We start from the raw sequence: 22,100 nt of genomic DNA, 5'->3' as shown, positions 1-22,100 counted from the left end.
GCAGCACAATACTCAAAATTTTCATTTGGAGTGTCAATAATAGGGTCAACAGAAGAGAGGGCATTGCAAGGCTGAGCTTGCATATGAGCCCTCCGGAACTTAGACTGATGAAATATCAGCTCCTCGTCCCCTACCTGAAAATTCAACGCCTTACCCCCGACGTCTATTACTGCACGGGCAGTAGATAAAAATGGTCTCCCTAAAATGATAGGGGTATGTGCATCTTCGGGGATGTCTAAAACGACGAAGTCAACGGGAATTAAGAACCTCCCGATATTTACAGGTATGTCTTCTATGACGTCTAGTGGCCGTGATATGTTACGGTCGGCCATCTGAACAGTCATATTTGTGCAACTCGACTTTGTCAAACCAAGTCTCTTAGCTAGAGAAAACGGTAAGACACTCACGCTAGCGCCAAGATCGCATAACGCGTTATCAATCAAATGGGTACCGATATGACACGGAATTGAGAAACTACCCGGATCTGACTGTTTTGGAGGCAACTTATTCTGAACTAGGGCCGTCCCCACCTTAGTTAAAGCTACTGTCTCATTATCACTAATATTCCTCTTACGCGAATAAATTTCTTTCATAAATTTAAGGTAAGAGGGTACCTTTGTCAGCAATTCGGTGAATGGCACAGTGACTTCTAAGCTTCTCAGAAGTTCGACAAATTTGTCGAATTGTTGATTAGCTTTAGTACTCTGCAGACGCCTTGGGAAGGGAACCGTGATAGGTATCTCGAGTCCCTTGTTTCTCTTTTCTAACGTGTCTCTCGGATCAAGCTCTGTATCCTTTGGACGCTTCTTTCCTATCGAACGAGGTCTTTCATGTGATTTATCGCTGAATCGAGCACTAGCAGGCTCTCGATCAAGCTACCCGTCATCAAAACTAATCAATCGACCAAAATTCCCATACGATCGAGTAGTTTCTTCAATAGATTCACTCGATCGAGTGGAAAATTCACTCGATCGAGCAGTTGGCTTTTCCTGTTTACTCGATCGAGTGGAATTTTCACTCGATCGACCACTTTCTTCAGCAAAAGTACTCGATCGACCTCCAGAAACTAGACGATCGAGTATTTTCTTATCCGTCAGCTCATTTTCTTCACCAGAACACTGTTCATTGACAGTTATAGCCTTCCTTGGGTCTGATTTTAACACTTCCGGTCCCTCATATGGACGACCGCTTCTCAAATTTATCAAATTTACCGTCTCATGTGGATTTTTCTCATTTTGAGTCGGTAATTGACCCTGCTTTCTTGTGGATTGATTCGTGGCCAACTGGGCAACTTGAGTTTCAAGTGCCTTAATAGATGCATCTTTATGTTGATCACGCAGCTACCACTGCTTCGTAAAGGACTGCAACATAGACTTAAGCTCACCTATTTCACTCACCCCACCGGAAGATGATGCACCGTGATTGGGAGGAGGGAAGGAAGGAGGCTTCTGAAAGCCTTGTTGATTCTTATGTGGAGGAACATACGGCTGCTGCTGGTGCGGAGGAGGAGGGGTAGGATTGAGCACATTTTGACTGGTCCACCTCAAATTGGGATGGACTGTCCCTTGGTTGTTGTAATAGGAACCCCCTCCTTGGCTATATTGTTGAAAGGCAAGGACTTGTTCCTTCTCCACAAGACAGCCAATAGCAGTGTGGCCATCATTACTCCCACATCTCTCACATGTGACGGTCTCTCCTCTAGTAAGAACATGGACCGTCTGAGGCTCCCCAACAGCATGTAAATCCAACTTGTCAAATCTAGCATTCATGGCTTCCAGCTGAGCTACAACCTGCTTATCGACTGCATGAACTGTTCTTATATTATCCCTCGGGTTTCCACACTCAGCACTGTGTTTTGCCATCTCTTCAATAAGGGCCCATCCCTTATTATCATCGGTATTTTCCTGCAATCTTCCACTAGATGACGCATCAAGTATGGCTCTGTGGTCATCATACAGCCCATTGTAGAACTGGTTGGCTATAAACCATGGGTCAAAACCGTGGTGAGGAATAGACCTCACCAATTTCTTGAATCGCGACCACGCCTCATATAAAGTCTCATCGGGAGCCTGCTTAAAACTGGTAATCTTGGCCCTCAGCAGATTGGTGCGCTGTGGGGGGAAATATCTCTTGTAAAAGGCAAGAGCAAGAGACTCCCAATCTGTAACCCCTGCAGCTGTGCGGTCAAAGTCAGTCAGCCACTCCCTAGCTGAATCAGTCAAAGAAAAAGGAAACAGAACTTCCTTAATCTTGTCTTGAGTTACCCCCTTAGTGGCAGGGATAGTAGAACAGTAGTCTGTAAAGACCTCCATGTGCTTCCTCGGGTCTTCACCTGCCACACCTCTATAAATATTTCTCTCCACCAAATTGATGTAGGAAGGACGGATGTCGAATGTATTCCCATCCTCAGTCTGGAGATTGAAACCTTTTGGAATCGAGGTTGCTTTAGGCACCGAATGACTAGAAAGTTTTGGCATCTTTACTGGTTGATCGGCAGAAATAGAAATGTCTTCTGCGAAAAGAGAATGATCTAGCTCTCGCTCGAAAGTACTCAAGTCTTCCTTTCGTGATTTTTTCTGCAGACGGAGTCTATGCCTGAACAATCTCTCTGGTTCTGAATCAGCTGAAACTAACTCAAACCTGTCTGACCTGGGCATAAACAACACTGAAAGAAAATAAATAAGAACTGCCTCAAGGAATAAAAATTCCTTGAGACAGATAAAATAACTGAAACAAAGACAGATAGGGCAATTGCCTCCCCGACAACAGCGCCAAAATTTGATACGTCTGTCGTGTGCCTATAAAAAACAAACTAACTAAACTAACTATATAGCTAGGGAATTCAGGTCGATCTCCTCAGGGAGGCAAGATATCTGTAGAAGTCCGTCTATTTGGTCACAAATGAGGGGTTGTTTGAATTGTTTTCTAAACAACAAAGTTTAAAGGAAGAGAAGTAGAGACAAGAGCAGTAAAGGCAGGAAAATAAGATTAAACTATCAGATAGAGATGGGACATGTCGGGAATTCGGTTCACTACGGTAGTCCAGTGACTTAGCTGTAAACAATTCAGACGAATTAATGCAAGACACATGTGGAAAGGTCCTTTCGGTCCACTTTCTATCCTAAAATACCACTTACTTAACTTTCATTCTCGTCAGGGTAGTCTACTGTCCATAGCAGGCCTATTTAGTCCAATCTTTCGATCTATGATTAATTTTAGCCAGATTAATAAGATGACTCAGAAGCGTGCACTCAACTAAGTCGATAAATACAATTAAATTGCTATGGTGACAGAATCTCACAATTAATTCATCTATTTCATTTACTACATCGGCACATTCCTACCGCAGATCCCCTAATCCCAACATGCATTAAATTTAGCTACTCATATCGCTATTAATATCAAAACTAATAACAAATGACAATTAACAATAAACATGATGAAATAAACAATAAAGTGCATAAAAGTAAATTAGGGCAAAGGAAGAAATGAAGTAAACAAGGAATTAAAGCAAACAAACAATTGATTATTATTAAGAGAAGAGAAAGGAATTACAATCGTGCGAATCCGGCGTAAAGAACAATCGAATCCGAGCAAAATAAATCCCAAAATAAAGTTACAGTGAAGAGCAAAAGTAACGCAGTAATGTTTGATAGTAGAAAATTAGATAAAGAAAAGATTAGATGCTAATGACCTAGTAACGTAAATCTTAAATAGAAATAAACTAAGTCCAACAAATAAAACACACTCACGGGCTAATTTAAGCCTACGCCCAAAGAAACCACTCGATCGAGTGGAATAAAACCACTCGATCGAACAGAACTCAGCATAATCTACTCGATCGAGTAGAATAGTTACTCGATCGAGTAACTCTCTTTTCAGTAACTTTGGATCGAATAGAAAACTACTCGATCGACCAACTGGGGACGTAAAAACCACTCGATCGAGTGGTAAAACTGCTCGATCGTGTTTTCTGTCTTCATTTCAGCTTAGACTCGTCACCGACTGCCTCGTAATCCGTGCCTTCATGCACTCCAATGCAGTATCTCACTCTGGAAAATCCCGTCTTCTCTAAATGCATGCAAAAAGGACGTTAAAGGGTACGATTCCACTACTTTCGCGTTCATTTCTACAAAACGGACAAAACGAAACAAAGTAGCCAATTCGGGGCAAAATACTATATAAACAGTATAAAAAATGCATAGAAATACGTGCTGAAATAGGCTAAAAAGACTATACATTAGGCACGTATCACATACCTATATTTTCTTGTGAAGAAATGAATGGAAGTAGTACTTGATCAAAATATGTTTTGATAATATCTTCTATGCATCTATGGTACAAAAACCTTATTGCTCAAACCAATAACTTGTCATCAAAGAACTTAAGTTATTAAGAACATGACAATGTAAAATTGGTAAATTAATTTGTTAGAAATTTTGATTGACCAAATACCACAATAAAGTTAATCCTTGTGAAGGATCAACTAGGAATTTATATGAAGATAAGTCTTCATCAAGTAGAAATTCTTAAAGTGAATGGGAGCAATAAGATGTAAAGTATCTATCTTAATTGTTAAGAATAGAACTAGACTCGAAAGAGAAGGTGTTAGACACTAAGATAGAGACGAATTCCTTAATAAGTAAAGATCAAAGAAGTTGGTTGTGTGACACCAACATATTCCTTCTAAAATATGTACGACATTGTCATAGCCTTCTTGCGAATTACCACATCATGAGTATTTGATACAAATTAGTGGATTTCATCATCATATTTGGCATTATCATGTGATTACTAGAAAGAATAAGTTCAAAAAATTTGCATGAATAGGAACTAGGGTAGTTGCCATTTCATCAATGAACATTTGAATGTTGTAGTGTACTCATTTTAGTTTTGTATTTAGGTAAATACCTCGATAATTGTTATGATATATAATATATCTAAATAAGAATATAATTTGTAGTTTTGCACAAAAGGTAAAGGGTTTTACCATTATGCAATTAAAACAAGTGTTATACCCTTGCTTACCACGATTAATTTTATGGCGAGACCATACAAAGCAAGGTCATTATATTCAAACTAAAATTAATGTCATACATATTGTATAAGACTCAAATTGGTGAACCCCATTATTTCTCGACTCTCGATTGAAATTGCTCATATAGACTACTTCTGACTAGTGTACCAAACCACTTGATTGAGAATCTCTTGGTATGTGTGAATCTTGTATTCAAAGCAAGATTAATTCATGACTTCTTTCTAGAAAAGGATTATGAATATAGCAAGATATTCGCCCTATTTACACTTTGAATTGTATGGTCGAATACAATTTCAATCAAAAGGGGTTATTACTTCTTCATCTCTTTTACCAATCAACTAGGTAGATACTTGGTATCCATTTAATAAGGTAAGAAGAGAAATTCTTTGAATAAGTTCAATGAATGTTTATAAGTATCATAACCTAGAAATTATGACCAAAGAATTAGTACTTTGTTAATATTGGGAACAATAATTTGAAGACATTTATATGCACCAAAAGGAGTGTGATATGGTAGCACAAGTTCACCTTCATAATATTAAAAGGTGAAAAAGAATCCTATACGATATGATTGTATCTTTACTATAAAATTGGAAGTTGTTTCTAACACAATTTGTCTAGTATTTATTTATTCCACTAAATCAAAACACAGTTAAAGCAATCAAACACAATTCATATATGATATAATTAGGCATGGTACCTAAGTTCTAGCTTGTTTCAAAAGAAAACATGTGGTCTCTCTTCCTACATGATCACGAGAACAAAGGGTTTGTGGCTCGTGATGCTGTCTATTAAAGAAATGAGGAGTATTTCTTTAAAGATAGAGTGGGATAAAATGTTCAAGAGCCACAAACTTAAGATAAGACGTAAGGAAAGTGGTCTTTCTTGGTCGATTCGAAACCTAAGTGGACAGGAGTTATGTTATTTTATAAGTAACAAGCCTGTAACTTAATAAGTTGCTTTATCTCGTTTTAACTCCACAAAAGTCCGTAGCAAGCATGAACATGAAAATGTTTATTTAGCTTGGTTGGTTGGTGGCAAAGGGTTTTACACGCAACAACAACGCTTCATTGTATTCGCATATGATTTGATAAGGTTGGATTTTAAATCATCTTGCATGAATTTTGTAATCCAACTATCCTAATAGTAGGATGAAAACTTAAGAGGAAGTCTTAAGTAGATGTCAAAGACTTAAATTGTATGTCTTGATCATGTGATAAACATTTCTCGAATTTTCGAGTGGTTTTGTTTATACATGAAGTTTAGTGGGAGTAATGTGATGTTATTAGTCTTATATGTAAGGGACATATTGATCATTGTGAATGATGGAAGGCTTAGGAGAAGAATAATACATCTCTAAGGTATCCAGACCTATAAAGATAGTTCTAAGAGGATATTGGCATTAAATGAATATTCTTATATTGATAAGAGTCTAGTCAAGTTCAAAGGTATTGAACATGTAGAAATTGAATCCACTTGCTTCCGTTGAGGGATTAATTCATTACGCTTAGATATATCACCATTATTAAATTTCGTATACTTGGAGTATGACGAAAAGTTACAAATCAAATTTTTGAGAGAAGTCTTTATATAGCCACATAGTTCATTAGTTAGTACTCAGGAAGTACTAAAGATATGAAGCTAAGCATTAAGAATTAAGATGAATTTATGTGCAAGGAGTTACACATAAGGATGGTTAGAGAACCATCTTGGCTATATTATTTAAGGAGGATATCTGCTAGAAACGCTCTAGGCAGTTGAACAATGAGAGATTTACAACGAAAATTGACTACACTTGCAATTATGAAAAATGCAAGTAGGAAGGGATGTTATTAGAATTCGGTTTTATAAATTGAAGGAACCATGGTAGTTCGTTCCAACAACTTAAGGTCCTATCCCTGCGCACTATGAGGACAGTGGGAGTTATTCCAAGGATAAGGAACCTATATCTACATTGGATCTGGACAAGTACTCGAAAGGTTGTTATAATAAGGATTATACTAAGGGAAATAGTGTAAGGTTAGGGAATGTGCAAAGTGTTGTTAAAACTTGCTAACCAATGCCTTTTCATAGGCTAAGCATGATAAGTCATGCCATTTCAATTGAGTTGAGATGTATAGTTGTATTCAATATTGAGTATGGATTATAGATTATGTAGTGATTGATATGGTACAAATTTTACATATGTGATAATGCATTCATCGTTTGAGTTTTATTAAAACTCTTCTGTTACTTTGTTATATCCAAATAGGTTGTAAGGACAACGTTGAACCCTATTAAAGTGAACTGGATTAACATAGTATTGGCCCCTAGTTGCTTATATGAGGTGACGTCTCGAAGTAACTAGAGTGTGATGCGATTGATGGCAAGTTCAAGTGCCATAGAGTCATGAGAGATGTGATACGTGCGTAATATATAGTCTTTTTAGCCTATTTTTGCACGTATTTCTATGCATTTTTAAACTGTTTTTATAGTATTTTGCCCCGAATTGGCTACTTTGGTTCGCTTTGTCCATTTTGTAGAAATGAACGCGAAAGTAGTGGAATCGTACTCTTTTTCATCCTTTTTGCATGTATTTAGAGGAGACGGGATTTTCCAGAGTGAGATATTGCGTTTGGAAGCGTCATGGCACGGATTACGAGGCATTCGGGCGTGGACTTGAGCTGATTTGAAGACAAAGAACTCGATCGAGCAGTTTTACCACTCGATCGAGTGGTTTTTACGTCCGATCCTCTGATGGTCGATCGAGTAGATTTCCACTCGATCCTTAAGTTGCTGGAAGATGGGTTACTCGATCGAGTAACTTTCTACTTGATCGAGTAGATGCTGCTGAGGTTTTGCTCGATCGAGTGGTTTTATTCCACTCGATCGAGTGGTTTCTGCTAGTATGGGCCTTAATCTGCCCGTGTGTTGTTTTATTCCGCAAACTTATTTACTTTTCCTATTTAAACCTATGTTAACTAGGTTATTAGGTATCCTTTTTCTATCTTACATTATCTAATTTTCCTACTGTAAACTTTACTGCGTTGCCTTTTTGCTATTCACTGTAACCTTATTCTCGGATCTACTTCTCTCGGATTTTGTGTTCTTTACACCGGAATTCGCACGATTGTAATTCTTTCTCTTCTCTTAATAATAATTAATCATTTGTTGCTTTAATTGCTTGTTTACTCCGTTCAATTTCTTTGCCCTAATTTTATTTGTAATTTCATAATGTTTACTGCTGGAAATTTATCTGCTGTTAGTTTAATTAGCGACATGAGTAGCTAAACCCCTTTCATGTTAGGATCAGGGGATCTGCGGCAGGAATGTGACGATATAGTAAATGAATTAGATGAATGAATTGTGAGATTCTGTCACCATAGCAATTTAATTGTATTTATCAACTTAGTTGAGTGCACGCTTCTGAGTTATTTCTTTAATCTGGCTAAAATTAATCCTGGATCGAAAGATTGGACTAAATATGTCTGCTATGAACAGTAGACTACCCTGACGAGAATGAAAGTTAAGCTAGTGGTATTTTAGGATAGAAAGTGGACCGAAATGACCTTTCCGTATCCGTCTCGCATATAATTCGTTTGAATCATTTACAGCTGAGTCACTGGACTACCGAAGTGAACCGAAATCCTGACATGCCCCTCTCTATCTGATAGTTTAAACTTATTTCTTGCCTTTGCTGCTCTTGCTCTTTATTTCTCTTTCCTTTAACCTTCGTAGTTAAGAAAACTATTCAAACAACCCCCCCCCCCCCACCATTTGTGACCAAATAGACGGACTTCTACAGATATCTTGCCTCTCTGTGGAGATCGAACTGACTTCCCTAGCTATATAGTTAGTTTAGTTAGTTTATTTTTGATAGGTACACGACAGACATGTCAAATTTTGGCGCCGTTGCCGTGGAGGCAATTGCCTTATTTGTTTTCGTTCCGTTTATTTTATCCGTCTCAGGGAATTTTTATTCCTTCAGGCAGTTCTTATTCATTTTCTTTCAGTGTTGTTTATGCCCGAGTCGACACGGTGTGAATTAGTTTCACCGATTGAACCAGAGATTATTCAGGCATAGACTCCGTCTGCAAAGGAAATCACGAAAGGAAGACTTGAGTACTTTCGAGCTATAGCTAGTTCATTCTCTTTTCGCAGAAGACATTCATATTTCTGCCGATCAACCAGTAAAGATGCCAAAGCTTTCCAGTCATTCGGTGCCTAAAGCATCCTCTATTCCAAAAGTTTTCAATCTCCAGACTGAGGATGAGAACACCTTTGATATCCGTCCTTCTTATATCAATCTGGTGGAGAGAAATATCTATAGATGTGTGGCTGGTGAAGACCCGAGGAAGCACATGAAGGTCTTTACAGACTATTGTTCTACTATCCCCGCCACTAAGGGGGTAACTCAAGATAAGATTAAGGAGGTTTTATTTCCTTTTTCTTTAGCCGATTCAGCCAGGGAGTGGCTGACTGACTTGGACCGCACAGCTGCAGGGGTTACGGATTGGGAGTCTCTTGCTCGTACCATTTACAAGAGATATTTCCCTCCACAGCGCACCAATCTGCTGAGGGCCAGGATTACCTATTTCAGACAAGCTCCCGATGAAAGTTTTTATGAGGCGTGGTCACGGTTCAAGAAGTTGGTGAGGTCTATTCCTCACCATGGTTTTGACCCATGGTTTCTAGCTAATCAGTTCTACAATGGGCTGTATGACGACCACAAAGCCATACTTGATGCGGCATCCAGTGGAAGATTCCAAGAGAATACAGATGATGATAAGGGATGGTCCCTTATAGAAGAGATGGCGAATCATAGTGCTGAGTATGGAAACCCGAGGGATAGGATTAGAACAGTTCATGCAGTAGATAAGCAGGTAGTGGCTCAGCTGGAAGCCATGAATGCTAGATTTGACAAGTTGGAATTACAAGCTGCTGGGGAGCCTCAGACGGTCCATGTTCTTACTAGAGGAGAGACCGTTTCTTGTGAGAGATGTGGGAGTAATTATGACCACACTGTTGTTGGCTGTCTTGTGGAGAAGGAACAAGTCCTTGCCTTTCAGCAATATAGGCAAGGAGGGGGTTCCTATTACAACAATCAAGGGGCAGTCCATCCCAATTTGAGATGGACTAGTCAAAATGTGCTCAATCCTACTCCTCCTCCGCACCATCAGCAGCCGTATGTTCCTCTACATAAGAATCAACAAGGCTTTCAGAAGCCTCCTTCCTTCACTCCTCCTAATCACGGTGCATCATCTTCCGGTGGGGTGAGTGAAATTGGTGAGCTAAAGTCTATGTTCCAATCCTTTACAAAGCAGTGGCAGTTGAGTGATCAACAGAAAGATGCGTCCATTAAGGCACTTGAAACTCAAGTTACCCAATTAGCCACTAACCAATATTCAAGAAAGCAGGGTCAATTACCGACTCAAAATGAGAAGAATCGACATGAGACGTTAAACTTGATAAATCTGAGAAGCGGTCATTCATATGAGGGACCGGAAATGCATAAATCGGACCCGAGCAATGTTATAGCTGATGGTGAACAGTGTTCTGGCGAAGAAAATGAGCTCACGGCTAAGAAAGTGCTCGATCGACTGGTTTCTGGTGGTCGATCGAGCAGAATTGGTCAAGAAAGTGGTCGATCGAGTAGTTTTTCTACTCGATCGAGTGAACAGCAAAATGGAGTTGCTCGATCGAGTGAAAATTTCACTCGATCGAGTGATATTGATGAAGATTCTACTCGATCGAATGGGTATTTTGGTCGATCGAGTAGTTTTGATGACGGGAAGCTTATTCGAGAGCCTGCTAGTGCTCGATTAAGCGAGAAATCACCGGAAAGACCTCGTTCGAGAGGTAAGAAGCGTCCAAAGGATACAGAACTTGCTCCGGAAGACACATTAGAAGAGAGACACAAGGGACTCGAGATACCCATCACGGTTCGCTTCCCGAGGCGTCTGCAGAATACTAAGGCTAATCAACAATTCGGCAAATTTGTCGAACTTCTGAAAAGCTTGGAAGTCACTGTGCCATTCACCGAGTAGCTGACAAAGGTACCCTCTTATCTTAAGTTTATGAAAGAAATTTTATCGCGTAAGAGGAATATTAGTGATAGTGAGACCGTAGCTTTGACTGAGGTAGGGTCAGCCCTATTTTAAAATAAGTTACCTCCTAAATAGTCAGACCCGGGTAGTTTTTCAATTCCATGTCATATCGGTACCCATTTGATTGATAACGCGCTATGCGACCTAGGCGCCAGCGTGAGTGTCTTACCGTTGTCTCTGGCTAAGAGACTTGGTTTGACAAAGCTGAGTTGCACTAACATGACAGTCCAGATGGCCGACCGTAGTGTATCACGGCCACTAGGTATAGTAGAAGACGTACCTGTTCAGATCGGGAGGTTCTTTATTCCCGTTGATTTCGTTGTCTTAGACATCCCCGAAGATGCACACACCCCTATTATTTTAGGGAGACCATTTTTGTCTCACGCCCGTGCGATAATAGACGTCGGGGGTAAGACTTTGACCTTTCAGGTAGGGGACGAGGAGCTGATTTTTCATCAGTCTAAGTTCCGGAGGGCTCCCATGCAAGCTCAGCCTTGCAATGCCCTCACTTCTATTGACCCTATTATTGACACTCCAGATGAAAATTTGGAGTATTGTGCTGCAATTGTTACCCCTCCGCCTCAGATTGAGAGGAAAAAGGAGGAAAGTTCGTCTGTTTTCCTTACTACAGGTACAGATGAAAGCAATGAAGAAGTTGTCAAGGGACATGGTGCGATCAATGTCAATCAAACTGGAAGTGAGGATGCTAAAGACGGTGATAGAGGAGCAAGGATGAGGAAAGTTCGTGCTTATGTGGATGTGAACTATTCCCCTCCTAGAGAATTAAATGATTCAAATTCTAGCTCATGGAAGTTGAAGAGGACAGTCAACGTTGCTGAGGTGACGTCCTCTAGTCAGGACCCCTCCCAGGGGCTACTGAATTGCTTTGGGAATTGAGCGGGGAAATGGCCCGTGTAACACTTTGTAATAAACAATTTTTAAATTTTCCGTTGAATTTGTTTTCTTGCTTTTAATTAGGACAATTAGTTTATATACTGTTTTTAGCGTAGATTTAAGACTATAGACTGTTCCTATGCGTATTTGGTATTTTGGGATATTTTTGCACGTGTTTTTATGCAGGTTTGGGGACGTTTTACGCATTCCAAAGGAAGAAAAGACGAAATTCAAGAGCTTACGCGAGAAAAGAGCTCGATCGAGTACTTTTTGTACTCGATCGAGTGAAAAATTGGTCAATCGAATGCTTCTCTTTAGTCGATCGAGTAAAGCATAAAAGGGGACTTCTCGATCGAGTAGAATTCTACTCGATCGAGTAACTGGATCATCAAAAGTCCTGATCGAGTAGTTTAAACCACTCGATCGAGTGAAAATGCACACGACGCAGGGAGTTTTACTTTAAACTTCTTATTTTTGGTTTCTAATTCATTCTTCCCCAATTTTTTTCGACTCTTCCCCTAATTGCGATCAAACTCACCCCAAATCCCCAATTTCTTGCTCTAAAAACCAAATCCGCCTCCTACAAATTGTTGCTTGCTAATTAATCTCTCATAGCCCCTTAATTTCCCCTTGATTGGTGCCCGTTTTCTTGGTTTTAAAGAGGGTTTAGGATTTGCGGTTTTTAGCTCGATAAATCGCCTCTTTTGCTTGTTTATTTGACGACTAATTGCATTTGTGGGATTTCTATCATCAAGTAAGTGATTCCTTCATCCTCTATGCATTTTAATTTCGATTATTTTGAATTTTATGAGGAAAAATTGGAATTAGGGCTCGAAATTTTGGTTTAGTCGAATTTTTCGACTTTAATTGCCCTTACTTGCCTTGCTTGATGATCAATCCCCTTTCCTCGCTGTTGTTGCATGTTTTAATTTGATTATTGCGCGAGATTTCGCGATTAGGGCTGTTTCAGTCGAATTTTTCGACTGTCAGACGGGTTTATATGCTGCCTTGACTTAATTAACCTCAGTTGTTGCTCACTTGCTACTGTTTTTAACTGCTATCCCATTACCTATCACCATTTGCATGCTATGATTCGAATTTTTCGAGGAATGTTGGGAATTTTTTGGCTGAAATCGATTTTTTCGATTGTTTGGGGACTGCAATGCTGTCACATGCTGGTTTCTTGCTGTTTTAGCCGTTGTTTAGCCATTGTATTCTTATCATGTCCCCTGCCCCTTGTTAACAGGATGGAGTCTAGCTCATTACCTTCTACCAGTACCACCTCTAGTCCGTCCTTGAGTGAGACGGTGGCCCCTGCTGTTGCCACCGCCTCCACGTCAGTCAGTACTGCAGCCCCAGTGTTCCTAGTTTCAGCTGCAGGTACAGTTTTCGCTCCAGCTAGCTCTGCTGCTAGCTCAGTTCAGGCTGCCACTTCCTCTACGGTCACCACCACTACTAGCACTACTGCTAGTTTCTCTTCAGTGGTGGCCACAGCAGCCACTACTCCTACACCAGCCGCTACTTTTATACCTGTGGTGGACTCGCCAGCAGCTGCCTTTAGAGCAGCCCTGGTCCCTCACACCGTCACTGCACGGGCTACTACTTCGGGTTCCAGAGGCCGGGTTCGTAGACAGTCTCGTTCTACGCCAGCTCCAGCCACCTCTACTTCTACTGCTTCTACTCCAGGTTCTGCTCCCTCTACTCTTGGCACGGTCACAGTCCGAGGGGACACTTCCCTCGACTCTCACCCAGATTATCCGCAGGTACATTTTGTTAACGCTTTACATCGTAAGAAATTTTATCACCTGCTAGGCTGCGTGCATGTTCCTTCCCGATTTCTAGAGAAATCGGCACTTGAGAGACTCCGCATTTACGAGTCGGTTTGTGCTTTACAACGGGGCACAGGGATGGCCGGACTCATCACTATGAGCGGCCGTACCTTTTTAGAGCTGAGCCTCGAGTTTCTCAGCTCCTTTACCTTCTCCTCCGGGGCACACGATACTGACCCCACTAGTTCTTCAGTGTCCTTCCGGTTGTTTAACCGGACTTTTCCGATGACCTTAGGGGAGTTTGGTAGATTACTTGGCCTTACCTCTACGGGCGAGATTGCTGCCCCTAGGAGGGTCCATCGTCAACTTTGGCGGACCCTGGCCCAGATCACTTTTCGGGAGCGAAAGCTCCATCAGGTCCACCTTCCCCCTGCCCGTTGTTTCCTTAGACTGATGGGGAGCATTATTTTCGGCCGAAAGGAGCCGAACAACAGACAAACACCGAGCTCTCCATCCTGGGTGGTTACCTTAACATCGATTGCGAGGGTCCTTTTACCCTCAACATTGCCTACTTGACCGCCCGGTACCTTCAGAGCCAGGGGCTGAAGGAGACGGGAACTATTTCTTGCGGTGGCATAGCTACCATTCTTGCCTGTCGCCTCTTCCCCGTTTGGCCTCGTGACTTGCAGTACCTCGCGGGAGAGAGGCTACTGAGTCTGGATGCCATGCTTGCTCAGCATTGGCTGACCCCAAACTACCAGACATGGAAGATTGACGGCTCCTTGTCTGTTGACTTACCTTGTGACACTATCCCCCGTCTAGAGCCCCTTCCTACTGTTGCTAGGGGCTCCCGTCTGCCACCGCTGCCTGACCTTCACCTTCCACTCCGACCTACTCCTGCTGCACCCGCCGCCAAGAAGCGGCGCCTTGAGACTGGAGAGGGGTCCACACCTTCAGGGAGTAGCTAGCCTTCCACGGCTACTCCCATCCCGACCCCTACTCCCACTACTACTACCACTCCTACTCCCACTCCCACTGACCAGACACAGGCTGAGCCGGTCCTACCGGCTACTTTCGTACCACCTCCTCCCTTTGTGGCGCCCGTGGTCATGGACCAAGGGGGCGTAGTTTACGGTTTGTTGCTTGAGATTGCAGAGCGTCAGGCTCGTATGGAGAGGGACACGGCTCTTACTTTCTACCCTCTATACGAGTACCACTTGCGGCGACAACGTCCGATCCCAGAGGGTTGGCCACACCCTTCCTTCTACCGGTACCCACCTGAGGGGTACCCGGAGTCTGCTGACGAGGAGGACGACGAGGACCCAGAGGTGGCAGTGGAGAGAGCTCGCGCTGAGGAGCAGAGGAGGAGGGAGGAGGAGAGAGATCCGGAGTTCAGGGTGGAGGAGATCCGTGACAGCGACGACGACGACGAGTACCTACTGGTCTACTCACTTCCCCAGTTTTCTGGCTGGTTTGGGGAAGTTCGTATTTTGTATGTATCTCTTACTCTTTTATTTTGTCTCCTTTTATTTGTTGTTTTTATTTTCTTATTGGTTGTACACTCTCGTTCCCCTGTATTTTTCTGCTGGTGTATGCTGGAGGACAACGAGGGCGTTGTCCGTTTTGGTTTGGGGAGGGTATTTCATCCTTTTGAGTCTGCATTTGCATTTGTTTTGCATTCACGTTTATTTTTCAGCTTGTATTGTTGTTTATTCCATAAAAAAATCAAAAATCCAAAAAAAATTAGAAAAATTTAAAAAAATTACAAAAATATTCACGTTTATTTTTGCATATAGGTTGAGTCGGAACGGTAGATTTCCGTGATGATAATGCACTATAACTTGTCATTTTACTTGAGCCTTGCACTTTATTGATAATTTTTAGCTTTGTCATATGCATAGTCTACGAGTTTCTGTTCAAATATAGCTGACTGTTTAGACTTGACCTGATATATCGGCAAACTACTTGATAAATTCTGAGTTTTAGAGCCCATAACTGGTGACATTCATGACCAGTTCATTAGGAATTGATAGTAGTACTCCTTGCATAGCATGTTCATCATTTTTGCACATTCATGACATTCAATTTCTTGTCAAATGCACATATTCGGGTTTGTGGTTGGTGTCACATGCAGGGAGGTGCTTGCAAATTTCCCTTTTCTTATATTTTTCACCCATTTAGCTCCACATAAGCCAAAACTTGCCTTTTTGACCCATTAGCTACATCCCAAACTATGCCTGCCTAGTCAAGCTAGTTAGTATGTCTTTTGTGGTATGAGTTTCCGTATGCAGTTTGGCTCGTATATCCTTTGTATGGAGTTGGTGGAAATTAAGGAAGGAGAATAGAGACAAAAAAAAAGAATTGAAAAAAAGAAAAAAAAACGTGAAAGTGAAAGTGAGAAAAAAAAAGAAGCTGGAACGTGAGAAAGAAAAAAAGAAAGAAAGTTTGAAAAAAAGTTGATTTATTTCAGTTAGTTCTTTCAGACGGTATTAAAAAAGGGAATTTTGTGACCGTCTGACTCCTCCATTCTTATTCTATATTTTTGAGGAGATTGTGTTTTAGTTTAGTGAGTTGTGTGCCAAATGAAGGGCAATTGTACTTAGTTTTTCAGTCAGTTGAGATTCGGATGGTTTCATTATGGTCCTTTTAGGACCTAGCTTGACGCTTTTACCTCCACATTACCATAACTTGTTTTGCCTTTTCTCACCTGACCCTCACTTTTCCCATACTTTTTGTAAGCCCTCGGCTGTGACGGACATTATTGGTTGGAGTGTGTGCATTAGTACTTGAATTGTCTTTCATTTTTGTTGCATGCATGCTATGCAGGTCGCAGTTAGGTGAGTGACTGTCTTTTCTTCTCTCTTTTACATATATCATTCACCCTTTGCTTCATGAGAGAAGAGTGACCACGAGAGAGTCCGATTTTGCTGGTCTTACAAGGTCGATAGGTTGGCTATATTCCTGAACAGCTTATAATTCGTTTGCGTATTGATTTGCGCTAGCTTTAATCTGTTAGTTTTTGTTGCATTAAATTGGTTCAAGTAGACAAGTTAAGCTAGCTCTGAGTTATCATTTCCGTTCCATTAGTTGCATTTTAGTTTACTCGAGGACGAGTAAAGGTTCGGTTTGGGGAGATTTGATACGTGCGTAATATATAGTCTTTTTAGCCTATTTCAGCACGTATTTCTATGCATTTTTATACTGTTTTTATAGTATTTTGCCCCGAATTGGCTACTTTGGTTCGTTTTGTCCATTTTGTAGAAATGAACGCGAAAGTAGTGGAATCGTACTCTTTTTCGTCCTTTTTGCATGCATTTAGAGGAGACGGGATTTTCCAGAGTCAGATATTGCGTTTGGAAGCGTCATGGCACGGATTACGAGGCATTCGGGCGCGGACTTGAGCTGATTTGAAGACAAAGAACTCGATCGAGCAGTTTTACCACTCGATCGAGTAGTTTTTACGTCCTCTGATGGTCGATCGAGTAGATTTCCACTCGATCCTTAAGTTGCTGGAAGATGGGTTACTCGATCGAGTAGATGCTGCTGAGGTTTTGCTCGATCGAATGGTTTTATTCCACTCGATCGAGTGGTTTCTGCTATTATGGGCCTTAATCAGCCCGTGTGTTGTTTTATTCCGAAAACTTATTTACTTTTCCTATTTAAACCTATGTTAACTAGTTTATTAGGTATCCTTTTTCTATCTTTCATTATCTAATTTTCCTACTGTAAACTTTACTGTGTTGCCTTTTTGCTATTCACTGTAACCTTATTCTCGGATCTACTTCGCTCGGATTTTGTGTTCTTTACGCCGGAATTCGCACGATTGTAATTCTTTCTCTTCTCTTAATAATAATTAATCATTTGTTGCTTTAATTGCTTGTTTACTCCGTTTAATTTCCTCTTCGGTGGCCTCACTACATCCGGGCTAACATCATCGGCAAAATCGTCAAAGAAGGCATGGTTGGCCTTGCCAACCTCTCTATACTTCAAGTCGACGACCTCGTCCTTACGAGACGTGGACCTTTCCACCAAGGATTGAGCTCTTGACCACTTGACTTAAGCGGGAGACACCCATGTCGTGGCAACCGGGTTTGGTACCTCCCAAATCGGCCGAGTGGCGCACCATCTTTCGAAGACCTCTACAAGCTCGGAGTTTCGAAAAACACTCTCTTGGACGAGAGTATCTTGAGCGGGCACCTTTTGTTGACCCCCCATTTGCCTCATAAGCCTTTCGGGATAAATGAAGGAAGCAACCTTCAAGCCCACCACCATCAAAGAACAAGAACAAGGAGCCAATGCGGACAACTCTGTGAAGGACCTCAAGTGCCACCATGGCACCACCCAACGGATATGAGGACCACCCTCCTCCACTAATCTCGAGGTCCAATAGGCCTCGGTGGATGAAAATCTATCCGAGTACAACTTCTTCCTCATAATAAGGTGACGGAAGGAGTAGGAAGAAGAATCAGCTGGACGCTCTACATACCTTAGCGTCTCCAAGAGCCACACTTGGAGGATCCTTGGGGACCCAAACGAGGGAGCACCAACCATGATGGATCCCAACCATGGTCCATTTGCTCAACTATATGCACAAGGGTCATACTACCATACCACTTTGACCCCTCCTTCTTCATGGCATGGATAAGGAGGTATGCATGCACTAGGCAAAAGGCAAGAGGCCTTCTCCTAGCCACCTCCAAGACATTAACATCCAACCGGTTTGAGAAAATGTTGATGTGAGCAAACATATCCACACCATTGGGAGCAAGGAGAAAGTTCACTTGCAGGAAGCACTGGAGTACAACCCGGCCATCCACCAATGGCGCCCACTTCTTCGGCAAGAGGGCAAATTTCACCTTTCGGGAAAACGAATACATGATGTTTCGAATCCCAAAACCGAGAGCATGCTTCAAGGAACGAGGATTTCACCTTCACTTGACGAAGTACCAACAATTGACTAACTCCCATTACAAAGAGTTGATACTTCTCGGGAGGCGACAAATCCCGATACCAATGTCGCAACCTATTTTTGAAAGTATCCATGAATTATTTTGTGGAAGAGGAAGAAAGGTTTTCATAGAGATGTTTTCCGTGTTTCGGATAATGAAACAATGAAGCACAAACGTCTCTATTTATACAAAAAAATCAGCGCTTTTTTTCCAAAAAAGGGGGAAGCTCACTTGCATCGCCCAAGGCCTGGCGCCTCTTTGGGCTGATTCTCAGTATCCCCACCTAGATTAGTCTTTATCAAGTTGTGTTTCTTTCTTACACAAAGATTTTCTCGCCTTAAGGCTCGCGCCTCTTCGGGCCTATCCAGAAATTTTTGTGTTTTCTCACACACACTTTTCCTTGTTTTTGCGTATTACGAAATCCGACACGGTTTCCATTACGCAGCTTTAAAGATACGGGGTTTTCTCCTTTTTTTAGGGGGGAAGGTCTAGTCGCCCCGTCCGCGGCGGATCGTTTCCATGTCTGTCGAAAATTCCGAAAAGTTTTCGCTTTTCGCATTTTCCACAAAAACCGAGAATTGATAACACGACGTCAATTTTCTTCAAAAATTCAAACTCTTACAAATCCGAGACTCGATTTCACAAATATCAAATCAAATACACTCGCAAAATCTCTTTTAAAATTCATCCATGACGGTTTGAGTTTCACTTTTTCGAGTTGCAAATCAATTTTCGGCAAAATTCGACACAATTTAATTTAAACACGAGTTATTTGCTCAAAATTTCAAAATCATTTTCTTCTGAAAGATCCAAACGTGATGACTTGTCGCGGAATTTTCAAAATTTTAATTTCAATTTTTAATTTTAAGTCATCGTGGTTATTTTTGTTCTCATCAAACGTTTTTGCGTGTTTACGTGTGTGCATACGTGCTACTTGTTGCCTATTTTTTACACTAAAGATGCAGGAACAAATGCAAAGCAAAAGGGAAATCAGCCGTTGACCGTGCTTCTCCGGAACACAACACAAAAAGCCAAACACAAACAAACTACAAATCAAAAACACATATATACAAACCGCCTCACGCGAAATGTACATATATACAAACAAAATTCGAAAACAAGGACAAATAACTACAACTACTCAGCGCCTCCCGGCGGACCAGTCTCGATCTCCCGAGGAGTCGCGGGCAAAGCAGACACCACCTCCTGCTCGGGTCCCCTTTCAGGAGAACTCTCAACATCTCGTACTCCATCGCGACGCGAAGCTCCTCTGCCGCAGCCAATTGATCCCTAAGATAGGCAATCTTCACATCTCGGCTCCGCAACCCGTCCTAACGACGCTTCAGTTCCTGGTCCCGACTGATGATCCCCAACTCCTGTGCCTGGATCATCGACCTTGCTGCGTCCAACTCAGCACGGACACGAGCAAGCTCCGCCGGATCCGCAGTACCCTGCAGAACACAGTAAAGGTCCTCAAGATCTAAAACGTGAAATGCAACACAAAAACATACCAAACAACCAACAAAAGACACCTGCGTAAGCCGAGACTCCCTCGCAGCCAGGTCACCAGCAAGTGCTCTCCACCGGTTGGCCATTCGCCTCAGAGCCTGATGACTAATGTTAGACACCTATAACCAGAAAAGCCTTTCAACAAAGCAAAACGCAAGGCAAAATAAAAACAAAAAGGAGGGTTCGAACCAGACACGTACCCTCAAAACTGTCAACCTCCACTCCATGCCAGTGTCGCTCACCTCAGTAGCAACAGGCTCTGGCAGACGCAGCTGTAGCTCCTCACCACCCGACCCCTGGAAAGTGGTCTGTGTCGGGATAGCTGGGGGTTAGGTCCTTATGAGCGCGCCAACACCCTATAACGGGAAGCCGCGACGAAGGTAACAAAACCTTCCACCAGAACGCAAAAAGGGGACAACTAAACAAAGAACAGAGGAAAACATACCTCAATCGGGTACCAGGCAAGCCTCGACAAGCGGAAGGGGTCGTAGTCGGCCTCGCGTAACAACATCTCATCACCCCCACGGCCGTGAAGGTGCTCCTCAACCTCATCGGGTGTCGACTCCTAGAACAACACCCTAGGCGGATCGACCGGCACCACAATGGTCTCAGTAAAACACTGACGAGCTAAACGCCTAGGTACCAAACCGTCTCGGCTGCTGTTGACTTGGTTGACTTCTTCCGAGCCACCGTCCAACCCCTCACAGCAGGGTAACCCGAAGGCACGTCACCTGTGGTCTTCGCGCGCAGGGGGGCAAATTAAGCAAACAACCAAGCCTGTAACAAAACACAGTAACCACAAATCAGCCAATTTTTCAAAAATTGCCAAAACTCAAAAATCCATCAAAAAATAAAAAAATAATTCAAAACAAAAACCCACAATAATGCTCGTACCTCCAAGATGAGGCCGAGACAAACCAAAGCGGGAGAACTCCCATCCCCCATCACCTCCGGGCGAACCGCAGCGTGCAAGTAACGGGTAAGACTCGCCAAAGCAGGCGTCACCCAGTCGCACTGACCTAAGGCGTCTAGGTTATTAAGCAGAGGAAGTACCTTGGTCGACAAGCGCTCACCCTTGTCACCAATGTACGTGGTACACAGGAAGTAACACAACCATAACCGCGCCTCCTGCGCGTCAGCTCTTGCCTTAGCCTCCGGACTCCCTAACGACGCCAGAACGAAGCCAGCCACTCGCCCCCTAAAGCGGTCCCTCACATAGGAGTTCGCTATTAGGAAAGGAGTAATGTCAGTCGGCGTGGACAAAACATTGCCTATCAAACCCGTGACCACGGCGGAAGACACTCTCTCCGGCATCTCCGGGAAGTCAATAGGCGTCTCGCCACAGGGAAGGCCCCATATCATGGCAAAGTCCTCCAAAGTGACACCGACCTCCCCAAACTCCATGTGGAATGACGACGTCGTGTCCCAGTAAAGGTCCAACATGGCGTGAATCAAACACAGGTTCGACCTAATCGAATCCCTGTGAATCTCACGCCAGGCAGCCACCAACGACCCCATAGCCGACCTCTCTTTCAACGCCCTCGTACCGGCCCGGAGAACATCGTAAAAACCCATGCAAGTCGAGAAGCCTCAGAAAGTGCTCATGGTAACAATATCCTGAAATTGGGAAACAAACAACATCAGAACACCTATTCAGGTCCGAAAAAAACAAAAACAGCAAAAAAAACAACAAGGCAACAGACTCACCAAGCCCTCGTGTGCACGGTAAGAGATGTGAGTGTCTAGCCGCAACAATAACTAGCTACCGTCAAAGCCCTCGGCCCAAGCAGGCGCCGCCCGCAGGTTCAGCCCTCGCTGGGCTGTAACCCGTCTAGCCTCCTAGCTCTCGACGAAG

This window comes from Silene latifolia, chromosome 3 (assembly GCF_048544455.1).
Source record: "Silene latifolia isolate original U9 population chromosome 3, ASM4854445v1, whole genome shotgun sequence".
Taxonomy (NCBI): Eukaryota; Viridiplantae; Streptophyta; class Magnoliopsida; order Caryophyllales; family Caryophyllaceae; genus Silene; species Silene latifolia.
Note: the sequence above shows the minus strand (reverse complement) of the source record.